General features: G+C 41.5%; 1 protein-coding gene across 9 annotated transcripts in view; it reads left to right on the top strand.

The window, feature by feature from the left end:
- ATP2B2 (ATPase plasma membrane Ca2+ transporting 2) overlaps window positions 1-24,486 on the top strand; it is a 398,492-nt gene that overhangs the window by 20,667 nt on the left and 353,339 nt on the right. Inside the window, exon 1 of one of the 9 annotated variants that reach the window (XM_064156367.1) lies at window positions 7,667-7,682. The exons of the other annotated variants lie outside the window; for them this stretch is intronic. The gene's annotated coding sequence lies outside the window, so the exon portion shown is untranslated. Of the gene's footprint in view, window positions 1-7,666; window positions 7,683-24,486 lie in introns of those variants that run through there. 9 annotated transcript variants of the gene reach the window in all.

Below are 24,486 nucleotides of genomic sequence, written 5' to 3'. Positions count from 1 at the left end.
GAGAAGCTTCCCTGCCTGTGGCAGGGAGGTTGGAGGTCTCTTCCATCCTAAGCTATTCTACGATTCTATGAAATTAAGCTGTTGTAAGGTGGTACAAGGGCTGAATTTCACATGAGTTCATAACAAAAGTTAAAAGCAGACCTGTTTGCAACCCACTTCCTAAGGTATTACTTTTATAAATGATTTAAGTAATTTATCCTAATAAATATTTCCCTTGATCTTAGCTGGACAATGCATCTTTACAGCTGGTTGTAGGAAATGAGGCCTGAACATACTTGACAAATTGTTCTCTCAGAAAAGTTGTAGTTGACTCAGAATTGAACATTTTTCTGTCTTTGATATCAACTCCCCAGGAAGGAGAGAAACCCAAGCTGATAGCTCAACAGCTTCCTAACAAGGTGTCGTTATTTTGTGTGCATCTCTGTGTTTATCTAGTCACAATCAAGCTGCTGAATCAGCTTCATCTGAATGTTGTTGGATCATTCAAGTGGGTAAAGAGACCTTGGTTTGTTTACCAGTAAATAGATGCTTAAAGTAGAGAAATAAAAATAAGATTAGAAAGTGATCACTAATTGGCATCCTGTTGGGTGTCTCAGCAAGAGACTACTGAGGCAGAAATAATATTTCTGCAGTGCCTGAGTACCACTGTAATAAATGACTGAGCTGCTTTCTCCTCCTTGGAAGTGGCCCTTCCACTTCAGGGTTGAAGGCATGTTTGTGTAGCAACTGCCCTCTGGGGTATAGCTCTTCTGCAAGTAAGTAATAGACTTCAAGCTGCATAACCTTTTATCCTTGCTGAAATATTAATTATTTTCAGCATTCCAAACTGCATACAAAAGCTATTTGTTGAGGGAGGAGACAGTAAGAGAAGACACTGGAAGTTGCTGTCCAAAGCAAGCTGTATGCCTAGGTAGGAGCTTAGAGGTAGTTTCCTGTTGATGGCATCAAAGACAGGAAATAACTGCCCAGCATTTCTTGGAGGAAGCAGTGAAGTCTTAAACTGTCGCTCTTTTACTACTACCAGCATTTAACAATAGCAGTACTTAAAATGAAAGTCCTCTGCCTTACTTAGTCCTGCTGAAGTTTTGGTTTTGGTGAGAGGATGAACACACCCAAGTCCTGAAAGATACCTCTTAGCTATGCCTACCAGCATAGGTGCCAACTAATGGTGGTGTTCTTGGGTTATTCGTATAGGCACCTGTGCCCTGAGAATCTTAACTGGTGATTTTACCCAGCTATGAAGAGCACACTTACATTCCACGGTGGGCTAAAATCACTGTGAATTATTGCTGAGCTAGAGTTGGTAAATTTTGTTTGCTTTTGTATTCTTAGTGGCAGAACCAAATATTTTTGCAGGAAACAAAAGTGGAACTGAACTGAAAGAGTAATTACAGAACTTTTGGCAAAACAATCTATAAGACTTTGCTTTTCAGCATAAAAATATTTGCCAGCTGAATTAAAATGAAATGTATTCCAGCTTTTCTTAAAATCAGATGAATTTTGAAATGAAAATATAACTTTATATAAATATTTTAACATGAAAGATGAAATGGCCCCAAAATAAGTAATTCGCTTTTGTTTCAAAATGAGATGTTTTATATTCTGAAACTCTGGCTCTCACATTTTTCCATTTTAGCCTCTTGGTCAAGTACAATTTCAAGTAAAAATTAGTTTTATTCATGACCTCTTTCTCCTGCTCCTGTGCTCCCCAGCTATCCCCAAGACACAAATTTTCCTGCAGCTTGCTGGCTGTATTATTACTAATCCCACTGACTTCTGTAAAGTGTTCCTCTGCTAACTGAATGTCGTGAGGAGAAATGACATGCTCTGTGCTGAGGTTTTCAGTCGGCTGCAGTTTGACTGACTTCTTAAGAAGACTCAGTTTTCTTCCAGAATGACTGCATGATAAGTGATGTGGACAACCCCTTTCCTGAAAGCAGGAGCAACGTCTGGATTCATTTCTTCATATTCTAATTCTCAAAATGGATGAAAAAATCGAAAGTGTTTATTTTTAGGCTCATCAAGAAATACACACATCCGTAATTCAAAACAGGGTAGAACCATGCTCTGTGCCAGTGGCCTTCAGCTAAAACAAATGTAGCTGTGTAGCTTCAGCCAGGGCATTTCCCACCATCTATTACAGAAGCTGCATGTGCTGTTAAGTGATGTGTGTAGAAAAAGCAACATGTGCTTTCATCTGCTGAGTACTCTAAAGGCTTTTTTGCTTGTTTTGCTGTAGTTGGAAGTTCTGCTGTTGCAGACTTGGATTAAAATCGTATAACTTTGGAAGAAATACTTAATGAGGAGCTGCTGAAATTAAATTTTAGGCAGGGAGATATCAGCGCAGAGGATGATAAACGTGCACTGTAAAGCTGTTAGTCATACCTCATGTACTGCAGGGACTGTGTTGTTCAGTGGCATTTCCTGTCATTTGCTCTCAAGACTTCTGTCTATTTGTTAATCACCGTTCCCGGGTTTTAATGCAAACTCTGTCTTTGAGCAGTTTGCTCTCCCGCAGCCCTAATGTAGCTGGTAGGTAGGCTTTTCACAGGCCAAATACTGTTGGTCAAAAATTCCAGAGAAAATGTCTGTCCACAAATTTCCCATTTGCATATTCATCTGGGCATATTCCTGGCTCACACTTGGCTTTTCTTTCTTTTCCTTCCATTAGAATCTTCTGCTGAGCAATGAGCTCAATGCAGCACTTTTCCTCTCCATTTCTTCTGGAGGAGACTAGCCTGTGTAAATCACTGAAATGGCATCACTGATTGCCACAGTCATGTAAGGTGGCTGCAACTCTAACAATGATTCATCTTTGGATCTGCTCAAGGTCTCTGAATGTGAAGGAAAGGAGAAACAGCTTGAATTATATAGAGAAAGTTTTGCTGTGAATTTTTAACACTCCTTCAAGTCCACTGACTGGCTGCTGTAGGTGATCAATATTGTCTATCATGGGTTTTTTAATCCAGCTATCCAATTAACTTTGTCTCCCAGTGATGCATGGGTAAAATAAGTCTGGAGTTTTGCTAGTACACTCAGACCCTGCAGGTATGCTTTACCACTGTCCAAAAGAAAAAGAATTTCTTTTGCAAATTTGAACATGCACACAAACAACATCAAGGGATACATTTCTCTAGAAGACTGAATTAGAATTTTCTCTAGTAAATGTTTTCCAAGCACTTCTCAGCCTAGCAGAGAAGGGGAAGAAACACTAACTCCCTTTATCAGATATTCCACAGAATTCGAAGGTCAAATACCTGGGTGATTACCTCTGGAAGGTAGTAACAGAGAGAATGGGACAACTGCGTTGCCATAAGGGCAGTGTGGCAAGGGCTGTGTACTTTTCACAGATCTCTTAGCCAAAGAGTGAAAATGGTAGCTGCCAGAAAAACTTAGTGACACAACTGTGTGGTGGGTAGTGTCTGCTGAAATGACAGTCACGTTAGCTCTAGTAAATGCTAATGTGCTTCCAGTTTTATAAGCATTTGAAATAACCCTCTAATGTGCCACATGTTTGCAGCTAAGTCTTCTCCAAAACAGAACACCTACGAGACAGATTAGAGGACCTAAAATTCCTCTAAGAGCTGGAACTGACGTCCTTTACTTAAGTATTCTCCCAAAGTTTTTAAAAAATGGAAATGTATTCCCCCGTGTTCCTCTGCTTGCTAACTGAAAGGAATCCAAACTTCCACTGCCAGTAAAGGAGAGAGGGGGGGAACTGAATCTGAGGCAAACAAAAATGTTTTGGTGAAATAGGATTAGTTCTTAAATCTCAAAAAAGCTTGTGGAGTCATGCAAAACAGAAAAGAGAGGTTTAGCCTGCATAGAAACAGAATCACATGAGTGCAATATCATTCAGACTTTTCACTCATGTGACGTTTGGTTGTTGTTGGAGACAAATCTTTGAGGAAAGAAGTACAGTAGTTTTTATAGATAAGGAGCTCAATTTCCTTAGCTTTCTGCAGTACATGAAATGCATTTATTGCAAGGGGATGAAGGGGGAATATGGCAAATGCTCTTCTAATTTGGCTGCATGTTTGTTTTCTTTAAACAGCTGGTTCTTTTCTTTTTTTTTGTTTAGTTTAGGGTAGTGTGATTTGATCTGTGGGCTGTAACACCAGGTGCAGCATGTGCCACTGCTGGAGTTCTGCAAGTGTTTGTAAGAGAATGACAAGGCACGGGGAAAATTGTTAAGAGCTGCTATAGCAAAGATGAAGATTAAAAAAAGCCTGATCTTGGGGGGGCGGTGGCTAGAGAGAATGAGATTTTGTTGTTTATCTGTAGGAACTGCAAAGTTCCTTCCTTACTTTTCTTGCAGACCTGTCTGAATAATGTCCACATCCACAGTGCAGCTGAAGGTTAGCGTCTTCATGGCCATCAGCACCTGCAGAGCACTTTGTGTTTAGTATGCTATGCACAAGAAAGCATGAAGGATATAGTGTACTTCCTGGGGCTCAGTTCCTCTCAATTGCCTCATTCTCTGAATGAGTGTTGTTTGCATTTGGACTGCAGGAATGTTTGGCCTTAGCAGGTTGCTTGTTGGTTTTCTTAATGTTTTTAAAACCCCTGGAATACAGTTTATTGCTTCAGCTCATTCAAAGGAGACATAAAAAAATAGCATTCTGTTTGCTGGGGTAGAGCTGAATCTTGTAATTTCTCATCACAAGCCACATACTGCAACTGGAGAAGTAATGCATTCAAATATGGTAGAAGTGTGAAGGTCTTCAAATGGCAAATCCCCTCTGAAGAGCTCCTTTAGAAAGAGTTCTGCTGGTGCTGCTGACACTGCCTCTTTGCTGAGGCTTGTGGCAGTTCTCTGGGCACTCAGGTTATGTGCAGGGTCAAAGATCAGATAAAACAGGTCAGTGTTACAGGTGTCAGAACAAACATTCCGTTTCCTTAGCACTTACTTGCATTTGAACTTCTCCAGCACAACCTGGCCATTCACACTGCCTGTGCAAAGTTTGCTTGCTGTGGCTCATTCACTTCTTCAGCACCATTCTACAATGGTGCCTCTACTTGAATTGATCGCAGTACCTGGAGATCGCTCACATGTTGTGGTTCTATGTATAGAATCATAGAATCATTTTGGTTGGAAAAGGGCTTTGAGTCCAACTATTTCTTCCTTTAGAAGTGTGTTCTGCAATGCACACTCATAGAATGATCTCTTCTTCAGTCTCTTTTTCACTTTCTCCTTTGGTCCCTTTTCTCTGTAATTTAGGGAAAGCCAAGCTATGGTGGGTGTATTTTGTTCTTTTTATGATCCTGATTCAAAGTATGGAGTGACTGAAGAGCATTCTGGTCAAAGTATAGCTCAGAATGGGTTCATGAAACAGGAAAAATGTGGGACTGATGGAAAAATGAAGTAGTGAGCATTTGAAACACGTTTTAAATTCCCCTATCAACATCACAGTTGAGAAAAGAATGTTTATAAGTTTCTGTGCCCCTATTTTCTGTAATTAAAATAATATTCTGATGGGAGTGTGTTGTTTTTTTTTTTTTTCCTAGCACATGGTACTGGTTTTCCTAAACGATGTGAAGCTCCTACACACACATCTTCTTGTAGTTTTCACTATCCTTAATCCTCTCTGTTGCCTTGCTTTTGTCTTTGACACCAAGGTAGCAACTGGCCCATCATAGGTAGAAGGTAATGTCTTCTGAAACATACTCTCAGCAGGTTTGCTACCAGAGGCAATGAAAGTTAATGATCTTCTCTTCTGAAACCCAGGGTAGCTTCTGGGTGATTTTGAAAGCAGGGCAGGGAACGGATTTATCATTCCCTGATAGCTTGTATTTCACCAATAATTTTTTTTGTCAGATCTATATTTTAGGAGAGAGATTTTAGTTTCTATTTTTCAGTAGAACAAATTACAAATCCAAACCAGCCTGAATATGAAGTGGATTGAGGCAATACGGTTGAAGGGGGAAAAATGTTTTCTCTGGTTAATAATTCTTACAGAAAAGTAAGTCAGCCTAAAGGAAATCAGTGTTGGGGTGTTAAATGAATGTTTTATTTAAATGAAGTAATGCCACCAGCAATAAATCACTTGGTGACTCTGCCTTGAACATTTTTCTCTTTGGGTAGACTTAACTGACTTCTAAAGCTTTATTTGCATTGATCCCACAGTACTGACCTCAGGCTAAGTGCCATCAGCTTTGAGTTTAGTAACATTTATTTGGATGGATTTCACATGACTGATGTGAAGCTTTTTCGTACCTACAAATATTGAAACTGTTCCTGCTCTTCACATGAAGAACAAATGGGACTGTAATTTTTTTTTATAAACTCCATCCAGAAACCTCAGTCAAAATGCCACTTTTTTCACCTTTTTTTTTTCTTTTTTGTAGTGAACTAGCCTCATATTTCAAGTGTGAGTTGCTCAGTTTTGCCAACTCTGGAGACCAGTTCTATCACAAGAGTCCTCCAGCATAGCCTGTGGGGCAGCGACTCAAATATTTTCAGATCATCTTGATCTGTGCATGGATGTTGAGGGAGAAGACACTCCAGCACAAGTCTTTTTCCTTCCCTCTCTACCTCCTATGCCTGCACCAGTGGGTGCAGATGGATATTGGACTTCACAGACACATGTATTTGGCTGTGCAGGAGTTCAGACATGAACAGTTGCTTCTTTGCTGCTCTGGAGGGAAGGCAGAAATATTTTTCAGATGGCTTTCAAACAGACAGCAGGACTGTGCTGTGCTCTCAACTGCCCCCATTATTTGAGAACAGGAGATGCTAAAAAAAATAAAAGAAAAACTTAAGGATTTCTTTACTCAACAAATTAAAATGGAACATGGTCAGCAATATGAGCGCAAAGGGAAGAAAGCTGCAGGCAGAGATGCAACAGTGAAGTTCTGCATACATGTCTGAAATTGCTATCGTAGTGGCTTGGAACCAGGAGACACTTTCTAGTATGTCCTTTCAGAGAGGAAACAAGATATGGTTAGGGAGCTACAAATGTTTTCAGCCCCACATAGATGTCAATCAGTACTCTGAGAGCCTGAAGGAGACAGACACTAAAGAAGAAAGTATCTGTGTCTGTTGAAGATTTGCTTATAGTTCCCCAGAATTACAGTTTTAGTCAGTGTAGCCTAGTAAGGAGACATCTGGTGAGATGTTGAGGCCTGTCAGATATGCAAATGGTCAGAACACAGAAAACTAACTTCTTTAAAATCAACACAAACCCACTGAGATAGCATTTGTCAGGATATGTGTTTAATGGCTAGACCTCACTTGACTAACAGATGAACAAGCAGTTTTACTATCAGTTGTTCTGAGGCAAGGAAGTGTCTAAATTTCAGATGAAAATGACAAAAGATTTTCTTTCATTGAATAATCAAGGACAGGCAAAGAGGTTTGTTGGGTTTTGCTCATTAGTGATGGAAATCAGTGACAGCTGATTTGAATTGGGTCAGAATTTCAGCCAGCCTGCCTTTCCTCTCCTATCTGTTCCCTTGCTTCTCCCGTTTCCAGTGGTCCTCAGCAAGTGGTGGTATTACAAAGGTACTGACAGCCAGGGAGCGTTGTAAAGCCTTTTGGAAGCCTGTGAGCAGAGCTTACCAGAGGTCCATTTACAATGGAAACAATAGTGAGCAAATAGCAGGCAATAGTGGACAAAACTTTGAGCCGTTTGAGTGTTCTGATTCCAAGCTGTGAAGAGGCTGAAAGAGACGTGCAGAAGGTTGGAGTTTACAAACCTTGAGGTTTAGCAATTTGTTCTTTTTATTTTGCCTTTGTCTTTGCTAATCATAGCTGCCTTTCCCTTCCTCTCTCGGCTTACAGAATGTTTTAAAGGACTTTGTCTTTCTCTGGCAGTTTGTGTTGCACCTTCAAATTGTTCACGGAGTATATTCAATATGTTTCCAGTTGGTGGATTTCAGCTAAGCAGATTAGTTGCTCTTAAAGAATGCTAGTGGTCAACATTAATACTTGAGATTTATTGTGTAAAATAAGGTTTAGACTCCCTGGGTTGACAGTGGTAAGCTGTAAATTACTTTTTTTTGTTTTTTTTTCCTCAAGTGCTTAATTTTCTGTTTTGCTCCAGATGTATGATTTCAGTTGGTCTGAGGTAAAAGTATCTGTTGGGCATATGTAATGCTGAAGCTTTAGCTTGGTTTTATTTTGGATGGTTACAGAATTTCTCAGAAACATCTAATCTAGGACCTTTGCAGGTATTCTCTGGCAGTTTTATTTATGTGAAAGCAATTATTTAATTGGATACTGCAGCTGATTAAAAACATTATTTTATTAATGAGTGGTGTTATTTTATATGTTATGTCTTCTAGTGCATTGTTGTAAATGAGCTTAACCAAATAGTTGCTTGAAATCCCTAAAATAGCACATTACATTTCACTTTTGGTGTAAACAGTTATGATTTCATTTGAGTTAATAGCGTGTCTTTCATCCTAAAATTAGCACATATTTAGTGCTGATAGCTCAAAATTGCCTGTTGGTGTAGTTTCTGGAAAGCAGAATTAATACTTTGGGAGTCTTGCTTGCAATGAGCAAGAACACAGAGATAGAAAGAAAAGACTTCTCCCCTTTTGCCTTCTTCCCTTTCCTCTTACATGCTTATTTCCCATTTGCTCCCTGTAGGATGTAGGACATGAAGTTTTTGTGTGTGCTTGCAGTAGTGCAAGATGCTGTACAGTCATTTGAGGGGAAGCTGATTCCACTGTGAGGGAATATTTTCTGTATTAGGGGTGGTTTGGAATGGCTTTTATACTAAAAAGTAATCTTACTTTAATGCTTCGGCTTACTGTGCAATGCCCTTAAAAACTGTCAAAAGCTCACTTAACATCTGAGTGCTGCTTACAACAACGTTTTCTGGACCATGCTGGTATTTCTAGCTGCAAGAGCTGATGGCTCTAAAATGTCTTGCTGAATCCTGACTATTTCACAGAACTGTGACTTGACATGTGCATGGGCGAAGCCTCTCTTTAGAGGGGTTACATCACCTGCTTTTTGTTCTGCTGATGATTTGCTTTAAAGGAACTTCTTAATTCACTGTGCTGGACTTTGATATGTGTGTGAAACCTGATAGTAATAGCTTTATGGTAACTGCAATGGCTGAAGGTTAAAGAGAAGGTTGGGAGAGGGAATAAATTTTATCAGAGCAGTTGATATCACTGTAACTTGTAAATTTTAAAGTGTTATGTGTGAGTGGGAAGGCAGAGCTAAATGGAGCATACAGTTGGCCTTAAAAACAACCAGCAATATTTAACTCTCAAAGGAGTGGAGCCTGTGAAATTCTAGCTTGGAATATTCTTTTCTTATAGGAGTTGAGTAGGGTATGAAAGAAGATTAAAAACTCATTTGCGTAGCTTTGAAATCTCTTTAAATGCTTCTTGTTCTTTTTAACTTTCAGCTATAATCTGTCTTCTAAAGTTTCTATTTTGGGGAAAAAAAAATCTAGTTATGCTGCAGTTTTGCTTCTCTTAGAATTCAAGGCAGGAAACGAGAAAGTGGCAGCTAAGTGTTACAGTGGCTGTTAAAAAGAGAGAAAAGTATCTTTTGTATGAGCTTCCACTTCTTTGGTACTAGACTTATGCATGTGACTAGTCACAATTTTTGTTGAAGTTTGTCACTTTTGGTGGCTAGTGATAAAGTGCCAGATTTGTTAACTTCATGTGCAATTAGAGACTTTTTTCCCCCCACTGTTCTTGCCAACATGGAATGTGTTAGTGCTACCATGTATCAAGATCCTGAGCTGTTCAGTTTTTCAGTACATTTTCAGGTATCCGTAGAAGGTGTAGGGTAGGCAGGAGAGGGTGAAGAAACCTGTTTAGATATAGACTAGAGACTCCATAGGATAACAACGGTGCTTAGCTCTTTCAATGAATGATTCATGTGTTACCATTGTTAACATTTTCACATTCGTGGGTTTATCAACCACTGTTACCTGTATGTATTTGTAGAACTAAAACATCTGTCTGATTTCTGACCCTCCATCACCACTGATGTTTGCACAGTAACCAAACCAGCTGTAAATCAAGTTCAGTGCCAGTGTGGAAGGTCACTTCCCATACAATTGTTACTATGAAGTATTCCTTGGTGGTGGTTATGCCAAGAGAGTGAGATAAGAGCAGAACAAGTTGATGTGGTGGCAATATCAAAGAAGTTTTTTATGCTAACATGCACAGAACTATGCCGCCAAACTTGTTTTCGTATTTGAGATGGACAGATACCCTGAATGCTCATTTCATGACTAGAGAGGTTGTGTGAGTTCAGCTGTCACTTCCTCCTCCCTGGGAATTGGCATTGTTGAGTGTTGCGTTTGTTCTTTGGTGGGTGTCCTAGGCTAGCTCTGCTCTTAGCCTCTCCTACCTGAGCTATCACCAAAGATAAATTGAAACAAACGTAAGCCTTTTCTGCTTGTGCTGAATGGGGAGCAGGGTGGCACTTGAAAGCAAGCTAAGAGTACTGGATCTGGACTGAGCTGTGCAGTTGTGCGGGTTTAGTTTGTATTGCAGTGCAGGCAGCAGAAATCCTCATTTGATTGCAAATTGTTACTTAGAGATGCTCAAACTTGTTTGTAAAACTCTCCATAGCAAAAAACCTCCAAAAAACCCAAAACAAAACACCCCAACCCAGCTCCTCAGCGAAAGACTACCCAACCAAGTGCTTGCATTAGCTCAGTTACTTAGAAAGAATGGAAATAAACCAGACATTGCTATTTGGATGCTTTCTTTGAGGTTTCAAGGAATTGGGTATCTTACCCAAACAGTCAAAACCCCTGTTAGTGAAATTCCAGTCATGGACTTACTGTGCTGACCATCTCCTGTGGGCGGCTAGAGGAGTATGTGTGTGCCATGCTGTTGCTCATGGCTGTGCATAGTTGTCATCCCTTTAACCTTTGAATACAAGGTTGAGTGGCTTAGTGGGCTTGTCCCTGAGCTCAGTAGGTAGGTTCTTCTGAGTTGTTAAGCTCTTCTTTTCTTCAGCAAAGTATCATTTTCATATATATAGAAATATATCTGCATATGTGTGTGTGTGTGAGTACTAATATATATATCTCACTGCTCCATTTAGTGGCATTTTCTCAAGTGCTTGCTATAGAAAGCCTTTAGGCTTCCTTGTGATGGAGCATTTGCACGGGGAGGGGGCGAACACTTCCCTCATCCTTTGCCTTCAGTTCTGAATTATCTTTCATTGACGACTGTATTCAACTTCAATTATTGAACTGACATCTAGTTAAGTTAGAAAGAACGTGGTTTTGGAGCTATTATTGTTAAAAAGGGCTTTAACATCCACTCTTTTGTCCTGGTCTTTAAACCTCTGTCTCTGCAGAGCATCCATTCAGGAGCTGATAATGTGATCTGCTCAGAATAAATGAAGATAAGAGGTCCAGGCTCTGTTAGCAGTCTCTGATCAGTGCTGTGGAGATGTTTTTGGTTTTGGTTTCTCCCCCTCCCGTGCTCATATTACTTAGGAGCTGCAACTTCTCTCTGGTTTCCAGCAGATGCAGCAGTGCGACTAACATCTGGATGGCTGTTCAGCTCCACAGCATTTGATTTATTGACTGCAGACCAAATAGCCGGTGTTGATGGCCCTGAATGCCACTGGGTTTGGTGCGGTCCGAGGGGGAAACTGATTCTTGTCTGAAGGCAGCAGGGCTGCTCCTTATGGGTGACCCGAGACTGCGGCTAGCACAGCTCATGTCCAGGATGCTGTGTGCCACCACTTCATCACTGTGCAGTATGCGGCTGGGCACAGCTTATGTCTAGGATGCTGTGTGCCGTCTTTGCGGGCATAGCTCGCGTCTGGGGTACAGTCTACCGCCTTTGCGGCACTGCGCAGGCCGCGGCAGGACACATCGCTGCCGCTGTCCAGCGATGCCCACACGGCGCGGACTGGGCCCGGGTTGCCTCTGCCCGCTGCGGCCAGCGGGGGGAGCCGGCGACACGGGCGGGCTGAGGCGCTGCGCTGCACTGCCCTCGCTGCTGCCCCTGGTCCGGCCTCCCATCGCTCCCCTCCCCCGGGGCCGGGGGATACTGTCGTCGCACCCCGTTTGGCATCGCGGTCTCCACTGTTTCTCGGCGATGCGGAGCCGTAACAGACCTAAAATATTCCGACCCCACCACCCGCCCCCGGAGGGAACTGCGGATTTCACCGCTTATTGCAACAGATCCGTTACCCGCCGCGGCACGCCGGTGGGGGCTTCCCCACCTTCCAGATGCGTCTGAACTGTGACTTGTTCCAAATCCTTGGCAGACCTGGTGCCTCCTCGGCACCAGCCGAATCCCGGGCCAGGTGGCGGGGTGGGTGTGCTGCTCATCTTCGGGTGGCTGCAGAAGAGAAAGCCTGGAAAAGAAGCAAGAACCGAAGTAGAAATGTCAAGGTCCCTCCTGCTCTGTTTATAAATCTTTTTGGCACCTTCTTAATAGTGTTTTGTGCTGGTAATCTCCTAGCTCCCAGACACCCGCTTTTCATGGCGTGTAGTAAAGCACTTAGTGCTGAGCAAAGAGCTCCTTATTCTTTGTTTAGAGCACAAAACCCAGCGTGCTGTACCCATTTGAAAACAAAATTTGCACTGCTCCATGTTGCCGTTTATTTAACACTGTATGGAAGGAAGAAATTTGACCTTTCATTGTTTGATATGGTGTCCTTGAAGCAATTCAAGTGCCTGAATAAACACACAAGTTTGGGGTTTTTTTTTTTTCTGTTCTGTTTTCTTGTACAAATCTGTAAGTGAAAGCAGCTGATTCTGTTAAATCCAATTACAACCTAATAGCTTTATGGAATCTTCTTTGCATTTCTTAAAACATTGCCCATGTGCTGAGAGGGGATGATGGCAGTTGAACACCTGTACCCTTGGTGGTGTTATTCCTGTCATCAGAGTTATTTTCCTTTCTGAATGTTGTTTCAAGGATACATCACTAGGTTATTAATTCTTAGCTTTTATGACCACAACTTTTTAAAAGTCTGAAATAAGCATTCTTCAGAAAACTAGTTATGAAACTGAGGATCCTGCTGAGATAACATGGAAGTGTTTCTTATGGGGAGAGAGATGAGAATGTACTGACAGTCTGCACAGACTGTCTCTATAACCACTCCTGCTGTCCTGTTTGGAAACATAAGGCTCTGCTGTGCCTCAATTTTTGCCATCCACTCTGGTGACCTAATTGTATATCGATAAGCACAATTTTATCATCTGGGCACCTCTGTATCTAGCATCACCTACACAGTCTTACAATTCCTGCAGGGGGTTTGCAGATGGGCCAGAAGTGTGTATATATAAATATATGTGTGTGTATGTGTATTTATTTTAAGACTGTGACCAGAGCTAATGAAACAACTGTAGCTTTTGGACAGATGCTGTTCTTCTGAGGGTTTTTGTGAGCTCTGCTCAGAGGACATTTTAAAGGAGGCTGTTCTGAATCTCTCTGGCTCTGGGATGCAGCTTAAACAGGGCAGCCAGAGCACACAGACATACCCTGGCCTGTTTCAGAACTGGGATGTGACTATGCCTTCCAGTTTAGCTGTGATAAATCTGTTTGGCACACTGAAATTGCTCTCTCATATTGTGACAATTAATAGTTTTGTAGATGTTTATATAAGTACGTTAATATTTTCTTTAATATTGTCAGCCTCATTTGCATATCAGTGAAATGAAATTTCATGCCACTTAGCATTTTTAATGTAGCATAAATATAGGTGTTTGTGGCAGTTTAGGCACGCTCTTTTGTGGAAGTGCAGCTTCTGGTTTCACACTAAAGGCTCTATCAATAAAAATGAGATAGGAAGCTGTCTCCAAAAAAATGTGAGTTACATAACAGGTAGAAATCCTCTTTGGCTATAAAATATTTATTCAGTATTATGTAAGAAAATGGAAAGGCTTGGAGGTGGAGAGAGAAAAAGAAGGAAAAAAAATCTAATATAAGATTTGAGTGGGAAACTGAAGCAGATAAAATCTGAGAAAGTAAGTCTGGTGATGGTGGAAACAGTCTATTTAAGGTTTGCTTCATGACTTCATCACTAATTCCCAAAGTTTTGTGGCTCAGGAGAGAAAACATGCATACAGGTTCTGAGCTTTCCCATGCACTGCTCTCGTGTGTTCTGGAATTTGGGTACAGTAAGAAATGGCATAGTTTTTACCACCACAAAGCTTTTGTCATGTCATCTGAAGATCAAATGAACACTTTGCTTCCAGGGAAGCATGACTGAAAGCTCCCTGCCTTCCCTATTGCCATCCACCTGACTGGCCTTGAGACTGTCAGAGACAGGTAGTGATGTTTGAATACTTGAGGAAGAGCACCTTCTACCATGCCAATTAACGTTACCAGTAAACAGAGGAGAGTTGTGTGCTATAAAGTACATGACTTGAAAGTTGGGATACTAAGTGAAAATTTTTCAGTCTGTGACTGAAGTCCTGCTGCTCTCTGTAACTGGACCAAGGCTGTCCTCATGGATGTCATGTTTTCTGGACATCTCAGAGGAAGAAGCAGCTCTGAAGTTTGCTTTCACTCAAGATGGAAGGCTTTGCACCTAGGTCTCTCAGTGAATGTACCTAGGTTTCTCTGTGATGCAGACAGCTGAAGAACATTTGCTTCAGTATTTGCTGAGCAGACATTGCAAGTTTTGTTGGTATTGTTTGGTTTTAAATGAGAGATTCATGCTATTTTTCTCCAATTTGAAAGCTGTCAGTTTCAAGACTATAGTATAAGGGGAGGGAAAGCCTGTAGTGGATTGATTTTTTTTCTTAATTGTTGCATTTCCTTCTGTGAGAATTACAGTAGAAAGCAAGGGATGTGGTACCTGTTGGCTTGGTAAATGATTGCTTCTAAATATTTGGCCAGGGAGGTAGGCATGAACTCAACTGGATAGTGTTCCATGGTTTGAATTAATATATGGGCAAAGGATCCTCACTGGGGAAAAGCTGTGATTCTCTTCTCTTGCTGTCAGAGCACAAGATGATGAAAATGAAATGAACTTGTCACAAGCAAAGTTTGGTGCGAACTGATCTGCCTGCAGAATAATTCCTGTAAGTGTGACATCTTCATTTAAAGATGTTTCTGACACTGCACAGAGAATTTGTCATGCAAATGAGATGCTCATTAGGAAGTAGTATTTTTAGAATACTTTAAGCAAAAGGAAGCATGTTCTTCTGGAAGCTTTCTACACATAGAACAACTTCATAAAAAGGAAGATGAGGCTGGACATGGTTATATTAATGTGAGACAAATGTTTTCCTAGATCATCTCAGTAGGAAATCTAAAGCTGGAGTTTCTATGTGGTCCACCTTTCACACAATGTTATGCTTTAAAGGCCTAGGTTTTAATGTCTAAAATGTGACTGACCTGTGCAAGATAACAAGGCACTGTTGCTTTGCTGCAGTGCATCACTGAGTAGTCTTCCTAGTCATCTTGTCAAAGAAGGAATGTGACTCTTCTACCTGATTTTCAGTAGGGTGAAATACTGGAGGTTGGGTGCAGTGTGCCATTGATATAGGCGAGAGAATGGCAGTATTTATTGGAGGGGGAAGTGACAGCTCTAGCACTGTAATATTTAAGGCCACAGTGTTAAAGGCATGCGATGAAGTTTGACATCTGTGCAGCTGAAATGGAATGTTTGTTTTAGTAGGTAAGACTGGGAATGTGTGCTGCTGAACAGGCCTGGGTGGATGAAATGCCTGCTAAGCTGTGGTGAGTGAGGACAGGTTTTTTTCTCAGCCCTTATTTTGCAGTCTTGCAGACAAACTGATGGCTCTGTACAAAGCCAGCAGTTGAAGATGTCTCTGCTAACTGCAAAGGGTGTCTTGGACTAGATCATCTTTAAGGTCTCTTTCAGCTCTAATATTCTGTGGTTCTAAGGCAAAACTCCAGCTGCCTATCTCTCTGCTGTGTTCATGTGGGAGACTGCGGACCTCCACACAGCACAAGCAGCCTGTCTTGATTCCTTGAAGAGGTGGATTCTCTTGGGCAAATGGGACCTGTCCACAGATTGTTCATTAGGTTATGTGTGCCCAGAATGGTAACTAGTTTGAGTGGGGCTGTGCATTCATCTTTATTGTGTTTCTATTTGTCTTGTTATTTTAAGTAGGTACTTCTGTAGGTAATTTCTGGTCAATTCCAAAAGCTGAGGACGTTTAATAAGTGTCAGCAGGAGGAGCTTTGACTTGGTTTCTACAGAGTGTACAGTGATGTGAGAGGGAGAAGAGCGGGAGGTGATAAGAAGTTCTCTGTGAGCCATCCTATTCTGCTGCAAGAGCTAGGGAAGTCCTTCATGTAGTACTCAAGCAGTGTCAGGAACAGAAATGATTATGGTAGATAGGTAGGGTGGTGATGGAAATTAGGAATTCAAGTCACTAGATGATAGGAGTGGTGAAGAGCAATATAATTAGCACTCGCATCACAACATCTGCTACTCTGACTCCCTTGCCAATAAGACCAAATAGGTATTGTTGAGGAGAAGCAATTTGTGTGAACTTCTGAAACTGTGAAGGGGAGGAATAATTAACATTAATGTTTAGAGTTGGTGACCGTCTCCTGTGAAATTGGTAAAGCTTCATAAATGATGTGATCTCTGGTATCTGTCAGTCTGACTATGGAAGCAGTAAAGTGTGCAAAACTTCCTACTCTTTATACTTAGAAAGTGTATAATCAATCAGGTGGACATTTCTCTTGAAGTGAAGAAATTGGAGCTTCTGTCACCTGAGGTGGTTTAGGTTCTATTGTCCAGTTACTTGGGGAAATACCCAGAAGGTTTTTGAGGCAGAACCTGGAAAGTGCTCTTCCTGGCTGGAGTGCCAGGCATGTATGTGCTGTCCCGATTGCACTGTTCATCCATATCCATGTTGAGATGCAGTACATGTATTTTCTTTTAATGCAGATTCTGAAAATAATGAAGATTCATAAAGCATTGGTGTTGTAGTCATGTAAAAGAAAGTCAGCTGTGAAATGTGTAGCTTAAATAATGCAAGGATTTCTCAACACTTCAGTTTTTTAAGGGTTTAAATTGTTGTTATTATTAGCTTTTGAGTGTATAGCCAATAGAAATGGGCAGAAAACTGCATGAAATTTGCTTTGTGTTCTATGCAAGATAGTTCTCATCATGGTGTGTGTTTTTGTTTTGTCCAGGGAAACTGGAACTATCTACATGCTTTAAACCACATTCTTTCACAGAATTAACCAGGTTGGAAAAGACCTCCAGGATCATTGAGTCCAACGTATCTCCTAACCCTTCTGAATAACTAAACTATGGCACCACACATCACCCTCTCAAAAAACCACAGCAAACCCACCCCAAAACTCCAAAGCCACCATCCAAAAAAAACCAAACAACAAACCCAGACCAATGTCATCCTTCTGAAACTGTGTAACTCCAGGCAAAATGAAGTAATAGGGATTGTAGTTGGCAGGAAATGGAAATGTTACAATCATGCCAATTCTTTTCTAGTGGAGGAACATACAGGATGGCATTTCTTACAGGTCCAAACAGATGCTAAGTGATATGGTTTAATACCAAACTTGTTAGATAATCTTTAGACTCTACGATCTTAAAACAATTATATGAATTTATCACTGTAATTAAGTATACATATATTTCTGTTTCAGAATCTACAGGTAAAGAGCATATATGTGAACTGAGTAGCAGTGCAGAGTCAGTTCAGTCAAGGCTTTAACACGTAGCTGTGTCCTTGATGAATACAAGAAAATGGGAGATGGTAACAGATATGGTATATAAAGGGTAGATAGAAACCTTAATAATAAAGGAAATAAGAAAGGCAGGCAGGTATTTCTGTATGTCTGAGAGAGAGAATACTTCTCAGTGCTGTAAAACCACCTGAGTGCTGCTGTAGATTCTTTTGTAATGGTTAGGGAATGTACTTCACTAAAAAGTTGAGTGACTTTTGCAGTAACCAAGCTTGTGTCTTTGAGAATGTGATGGAAGAGATACAGAGCAACTGGGACCATAGGTGCTGCATTCCAGGCTACATTCCAGCTGGCAGCCACCAACATTTTACCTACCTGCAGTGCTGACAAAGATAGTTGCCACATTTCTGAAGAGGAAAAACCAGTCCTATGGCAATCAGCGTAAAGGGGATTCCTGCCTGAGGCACCTCAGTGCAGGTGGGCACCTGTGTCACAGTTTGCCTTGTGTAGCTTGGTGGTGTCGCCTAGGGCCCATTCATTTCCTGTAAGTAACAGTGAGAACAGAAATTGTTGAAGGTGCTGCAGAGAATTCAATGGCCTGCTTTGCAGAATCACATGGGTGCCTTTATTGGTCTTGCTGGTGGTCTAGGACATGAGTGCCTGCTAGAACATGTGCTGATGTCACCACTGTTGTTTTAAATGAATATCTTATGTTCAAGGCTCTGGTCACAGTCTGACAGTTTCTGCAAGGTCTAGCAAAAACTGCCACCAGAAATGATGAGCCTGTAGCCTGAATGCCTTGGAGAATATGCCACTGTGTGAATTAACAGTTAAGATTCAGCTTCAGCTTCTGTATTTGATTTTCCTGAAAGCACAAAACCAAAAGTGTGCCTTTATCAAAGGAAAATTAAGAATTAATATGATTCTTCAGTAAGGTGTTATTTCTGTGAGGGTAACCAAATGTTCTGAGGCAGATAACTCAAGTTTGGTAACATTTCTGTAAAGACTGTCTGAAGTCATGAACTCTGGCTGCCTAGGTAGAAGTGGCTTAATAACAAAGATCTTATCCTCCCAGTTATGATACCGTAGGGGACCAGAACTGCTTCACCAACACAAGCATAGCATCCAGTTGAATGACTGGGCATGTAAGTGAGACAGAATAATTTCTTCAAGGTCAGTGACTGTCTGGGGGTTCAGGCTCAGTTCCATACTGCTTTGTTTGTAATGTTGTACTTTGGTGATGTAACACTCAGAATAAACAGCTCTTTAAACTGCAGAGCAAAAGACACAAGACGAGTTTTGTTATTCAAGCACTGAACAGAGCAGTAGGTACACCAGAAAATCATTCTCTTGCTATCCATGTTTATTTTTTAGAGCTAAGAAGTGGTGATGGCTACAGCTAATTCAACAGCACGTGCCGCAGATTTCCATATATCTGATATTCAGTAAAAGCTTAGTGATTGTTTTAATTAATATCATAAAGTAATATCATAAAGTAATTTTCTGTTGTTTGTCAAAAGTGATTTTTCAAGTAATGTCTTAATCATGCCCTAAACAACTGTGATCACAATCTCAAGTCTGTTAACACTACAGATGCATATATTCTTAGTTATCATACAAGCATGTCCTGCGCACACCAGCATTTAAAATTGCCCTCGTGCTTGCTGCTTAATGAGTGATAGAAGGTGTAAACCACTTTGAGCAAGGCCACTCAGGTGTATCTGATGAGAATTTAAACTTTCCCATAGCTGTTCATTCCTCGAATTCCGTTACTCAAACTGATCTGAGAAGCTGTATTTTTATTTTTTTTTTAATATGTCAAGACAGATTTCCCATGACCCTGGCTATAAATAAAACAAGTTTACTATTTCTGCAGACTGATTCTTTTGATACTCTGAGTAGTTTTTGTGGATGCTTTCTGAAAATGAAAACAAGCGAGAACAGCAAGAACAAAAAGATTAATTCAGCCAGATTTTTTCCTCTGTTCTTGCCCATTTACTGTCTTTCTGTTAACTACATCTGAGTCCTCCAACTGAGGCTGTGCTGACACAGCACAACTTCTTGGTTTTTATTGTTTGCTCTTTGGAAGAATGGTGGTAAATAAGAGGAAGGTGAAGGACTTTACGAAGTCATAGGATGTATGCAACTGCTCTGCGTTTTGCGTTCCAAGGCTGGCTGCAGTCTGTATGCAATTTCTCAGTTCCTCTTTCTCAGATGAAAAAGCTGAATTGTGACCCACGTATTCATGGCTGGGCAATGCTAAATTTGCCACAGTTACTCTGGGACAAGGTTAAATGCAGGTAAAACACAGTCTTAGGAGATATGCTTTATGCCGTTTCTCTTTGGTGTATTTTCAGTGAAAGTTTCAGATTTTTATATCCAGCAAGATACTGGAAAAGAGGAAATAACTTCCTGGACTTGCTGTGAGGTGATTTATACTTATGATCTCGTAGCCTGCAGTAGAAACCTGCAAGACAGATCTTTATGAGATGTCTTTTTGTTCCTTCTGGCTTTTGAGAGGAGAAAGATTTTTGTGCTCTTAATGTGCTAATTCCCTAATGGAAAAAGGTAACATGATGTCATAAGAATATCCTGACCTCATAAGTAGTGTAAATTCTTTAAAGAAAAAGTACAATTGGAGCATACCAACAGAGCAATATGAATTATGGGTGCTGTGATCCTCTGAGCAAAGGACTTGGCTGTGTTTTTTATTGGTCCTCTCAGGTAAATAAGGCACCAAGTTGAGGGATTTGATGATAATTTGCAAAATCTGGTGACCTTGCCTGGAGGTTTTGAGCTGAAGGTGTTAAAGGCAGAAGTGTTAGATCCTCTAAGTAAGGTTCTTTGTTAAGTACTGAGATAAACAAGATCTGAATCATGTTGAAAGAGAAAGTAAGAAAAGGATTCCAAAACAGTATGGAATTGTCTGAGGTAGTTTAAGAATGGATCTCATTCTACCTAAGGAGTTACTTCTTTAAGCAAAGCAAAACAGAGCTGTAACATGAGGTAAATAAATGTTCACCTTCCTCTTGTACATGCTACAGCTGAAGATGAGTGAAGGATGGAGTTCAGGAGAGTGATTCTCCCTCAGCAGCTTGTTCAGTAGGGTGAAGATGTTAGTATTGGACTTTTGCCACTCTCTTGCTAGAAACTTTAGTGTCTGTGCTGTAAGTTGTATGTTGCAAACACTTTTTTTGACACCTCATCTGAAGCTTGAGGCCTGTAGCAGCTACAGCTAGAGTGGTTCATTGGAAGAAAGGAAGAAAAACTGAGGTCTTTGTTCATGCCCTAGGGCTTTCTAAGCTTGGATGTGTAATTAGAATTCCATTCCATTAATGATGGTGCATGCTGCTGTGGAATGGAGCAAATGAAATGACTTCGTAGCCCTTAAACATCTGCCCTGGTGTAATGGGTTGCCCCCACCTAGGAGCAGAGCAGTCACATAGCTTGTCACTCACTGTTTCACAAAGGGGAAAACAGGAAGAATAGGAGTCAGAAATCTTGTGGATGAAATTAAAGCCAGGGACATCTCTCCCTAATTACTGTTGTGGGCGAAAACGGCCAAACTCCGGGATTCTGGCTTAAGTTTGTTTGATTACTGATTGGGAAACTAAGGTGACAAATGCTGAAGCACTTAAAAGACCTTTGCTGCCAGACTGAGCTTCGCCACAGACACCCCTCTCCTCTGCTCTTTGTCACTGCAGCTCACACTCCCTTCCCTGGGTGAGCTGAGGCGGGTGCAGATTCGGGTCAGGATATGGCCGTTTCTCTCTACTACTCCTTGTTTCCCACTTCTCCACCATTTCCCACTCCTTCATCACTTCCTTGGCTCTGGTGACCACCCACTGGCTGTAGTCTCTTCAGGCATGTCCCTAGCTCTGCCATGATGTTGTTGTTCCTTTAGGTGGTGTTTGCTGCCATTTCCTAACGGTGCCTTCACCGGGGCTTCACGGGCTGCTCTGATTGGCTGAGGGGCGCCAGGGCCTGCCCCGATTGGCAGGGCTGTGGAACCTGCTGGAACCGGCTGTGACTGGCACAGGGCAGCTTCCGCCTCTTCCCTCAGAGGCTCTGCCACAGCCGCTTTGGCAGCAAAACCTGGGAATTTACACCCAAAATACCAGGAAAAAGCAAGCTTCTCACCTCCAGACTTGTTGCTGGGCTGTCCCTAGTCCTGTCAGCAGAGCTGCTGGGTGAGGGAAAATGTGAAATGGAGGCACTTGCTTCTCAGGGCGCTGCAGCGCTGCCCTTTGGCGAGGTGAGAAAATGGCTCCTTACACCGAGCGGGTAGTAGGATTCATTCGGCCTGAAGGCTAAGCGTTGCACTCTAGCAAGGTCAGTAAGTCACAGCTCAGACTTGAGGAAATCACTTTATTTACATTGTGTTGCTCTGCTGGAGGAATCAATTCTGAACCTGCTGGCAGTTCCCTTTGCAGGTACTTGTTTACAGAGGCTGAGCATATTAAAAGAATAGAATTAATGTAACTAAATTCTTGGTTCCCTCCTGGCAGCAGCTGGAATGAGATATTGCAGGAGGATGAGGAAGCAACTATGTGGTTGAGATCTGCTGACTTACAGCAGTAAACCCTGGACATGGGAAACTGGCCAGCCTAGAGCAAACAAGAACTGTGCCAGTGCTTGTTTAGCCTGCATTAACACGAGAACCAGCAAAGCAGCTTTCTTCCCCACTGCTGTTATGTTCATGCCCACGTAGCTATGAAGGGGAAGAAGTAAAGGATTCTGTCTTCTCTTTCTGCTCCCAGCAACGTGGCAAGTGGGATGCAACCAGAGAAGCCACTGCAGGTTGTCTTCCTTGGGATGTGCTGAGATGCTGGCAGGCCAAGGAGAGCTTCTTGGAGATGCCGTGGCTTACCTTAGCCTGGCCCTGGGGCTTCAGAAAGAACCAGAAGTAGTTGTGAGGCTGTGGTGCACAGCCTGCAGAGCAGTGTCTGCATTTCAATTTCTGGTAAGAAAAGTTTCAATTGGAGAACCACAAGTTGTCTATAGACTATGGTTTAGACATCATTGTCATGTATTGATGAGATGTTTGGGGTTTTGTTCTGTTTGCTAGCAAAGTATTTTTCTTGTCAGTTTCCTAGTCTGTAATCTGCTTAGTTTGTGTTTCATCACACTAACTGCTTTCAACTTACGTAATTTGTTGGTCGTTCAGTGGCAGGTGCATAGTCAGTTGGATCCAGGAGGTAAGAATATGTGGGAAAGGACACTTGTCTGTTTGGCTTTGTCATTTCTTTTTACCTGCTCTTGTTAAAATTAGAAGGAGGAAATTTTTTTGGAATTTGTTCCTCTTCATAAGTTTTGTGTTGCTAGATGATCACCAGGAATAATTTCAAATTCACATTTGAAGGGTTATTTTTTAACTTTTTGCTTGATTAAAGTGATTTCCTCCCTTTCAAATTACTCCAGTAGTATCCTCCCTTTCAAATAACTCCAGTAGTATTTAAAAAGCTTTGCCTTTTTTTTTTGATGGGGTGTAATTATTTATTTGGCTGTGATAACATGATGAATCCTGCTTTGCACCACTGCATCGTATTGGAGCTTTGCCTCCTGAGAATAGATTCATTAGCAATGACTGGCAGGGTTTGCAACACTGAATCTGAGAACAACATACAATAGAGATTGGAGTTTTCATCCTTAAAAAGAAAGTAAGGACTATCTTAAACAGGAAGCAAACAAACCAAAACAAAAGCAAACTTGGGAGTGCTCAAGGGATTTAAAACAGGGCAAAATGAAAAGTTTTTGTTACCTTGGGACTCAGGCAGTATGATTACCATATATGGATAAAGTGTAAAGGGAAAGAATTTAGGAAGTTCTATTCAGGTGGGCATCAGAAGATGTCTAGTCAAACTGTAGAAATTTAGATGAATAAGACTTACTGTGCTCAAATATAGGTGTTGTATTTTAAGATCAGAAAGTTTTGGGATGCAACAACCTTATGGGCTCCAAAGAAAAGCTGTGCATGACCTTGAATCATAGAAGGGTTGGAAAGGTGCTTAAATGTCATCATGTTCTGACTTCTATGCCATAGACATGGACACCTTCTCCACTAAATCAGCTTGCTCAAAGCCCCATTCAACCTGGACTTGAACACTTCCAAGGATGGGCCATCCATAACTTCTCTGACTAACCTATTCCAGTGCTTCACTACCGTTGTGGCAAAGAACTTCCTTATGGCTGACCTAAGCCTACCGTCTTTCAGTTTAAAACCCTTTGTCATATCACTACATGCCTGTGTAAACAGTCACTTCCCAACTTTGATGTTAGGCCTTCTTTAAGTACTAGAAAGCTCCTCGGAGCCGACTCTTCTCCATGCTGAACAACCCAAACTCTCTCAGCTTGTCTTTACAGGGGAGATACTCCAGCTTTCTGATCGAATTTGTGGCTCTACTCTAGACCTTCTCTAGCAGTTCCATCCTCTCCTTATCTTGGGGGTCCTAGGGGTAGACACAACCCTGCACATGGGATCTCCCCAGAGGGAAAGAATTGTCTGGTCATGCTTCTTTTGATGCAGCCCAGGATATGCTTGACTTTCTGGGCTGTGAACACACATTGCCAGTTCATGTGAAGCTTCTTGTCAGCCAACACCCCCAAGTCCTTCCCTTCAACACTGCTTTCTATCCATTCTTTGCCTAGCCTGTATTTGTGCTTGGGATTGCTCTGACCTAGGTGTGGGTCCTTGTGCTTGAACTTGTTGACATTTGCACAGGCCCACATCTTAAGTCTGTCAGGCTCTCTGGATGGCTTCCCTTCCTTACAGCCTATTGCACCACGTGGTTTAGTGTCATCAGCAAATTTGCTGAGACTGCCTTGATCCCTAGTGTCCATGTCATCAAAAAATATATTAAGCAGCCCTGCTCACAGTACCCCTCCTGGAGT

The sequence above is a fragment of the Pogoniulus pusillus genome, chromosome 16 (genome assembly GCF_015220805.1).
Source record: "Pogoniulus pusillus isolate bPogPus1 chromosome 16, bPogPus1.pri, whole genome shotgun sequence".
Classification (NCBI taxonomy): domain Eukaryota; kingdom Metazoa; phylum Chordata; class Aves; order Piciformes; family Lybiidae; genus Pogoniulus; species Pogoniulus pusillus.
This window is presented reverse-complemented; position numbering and strand designations above follow the sequence as displayed.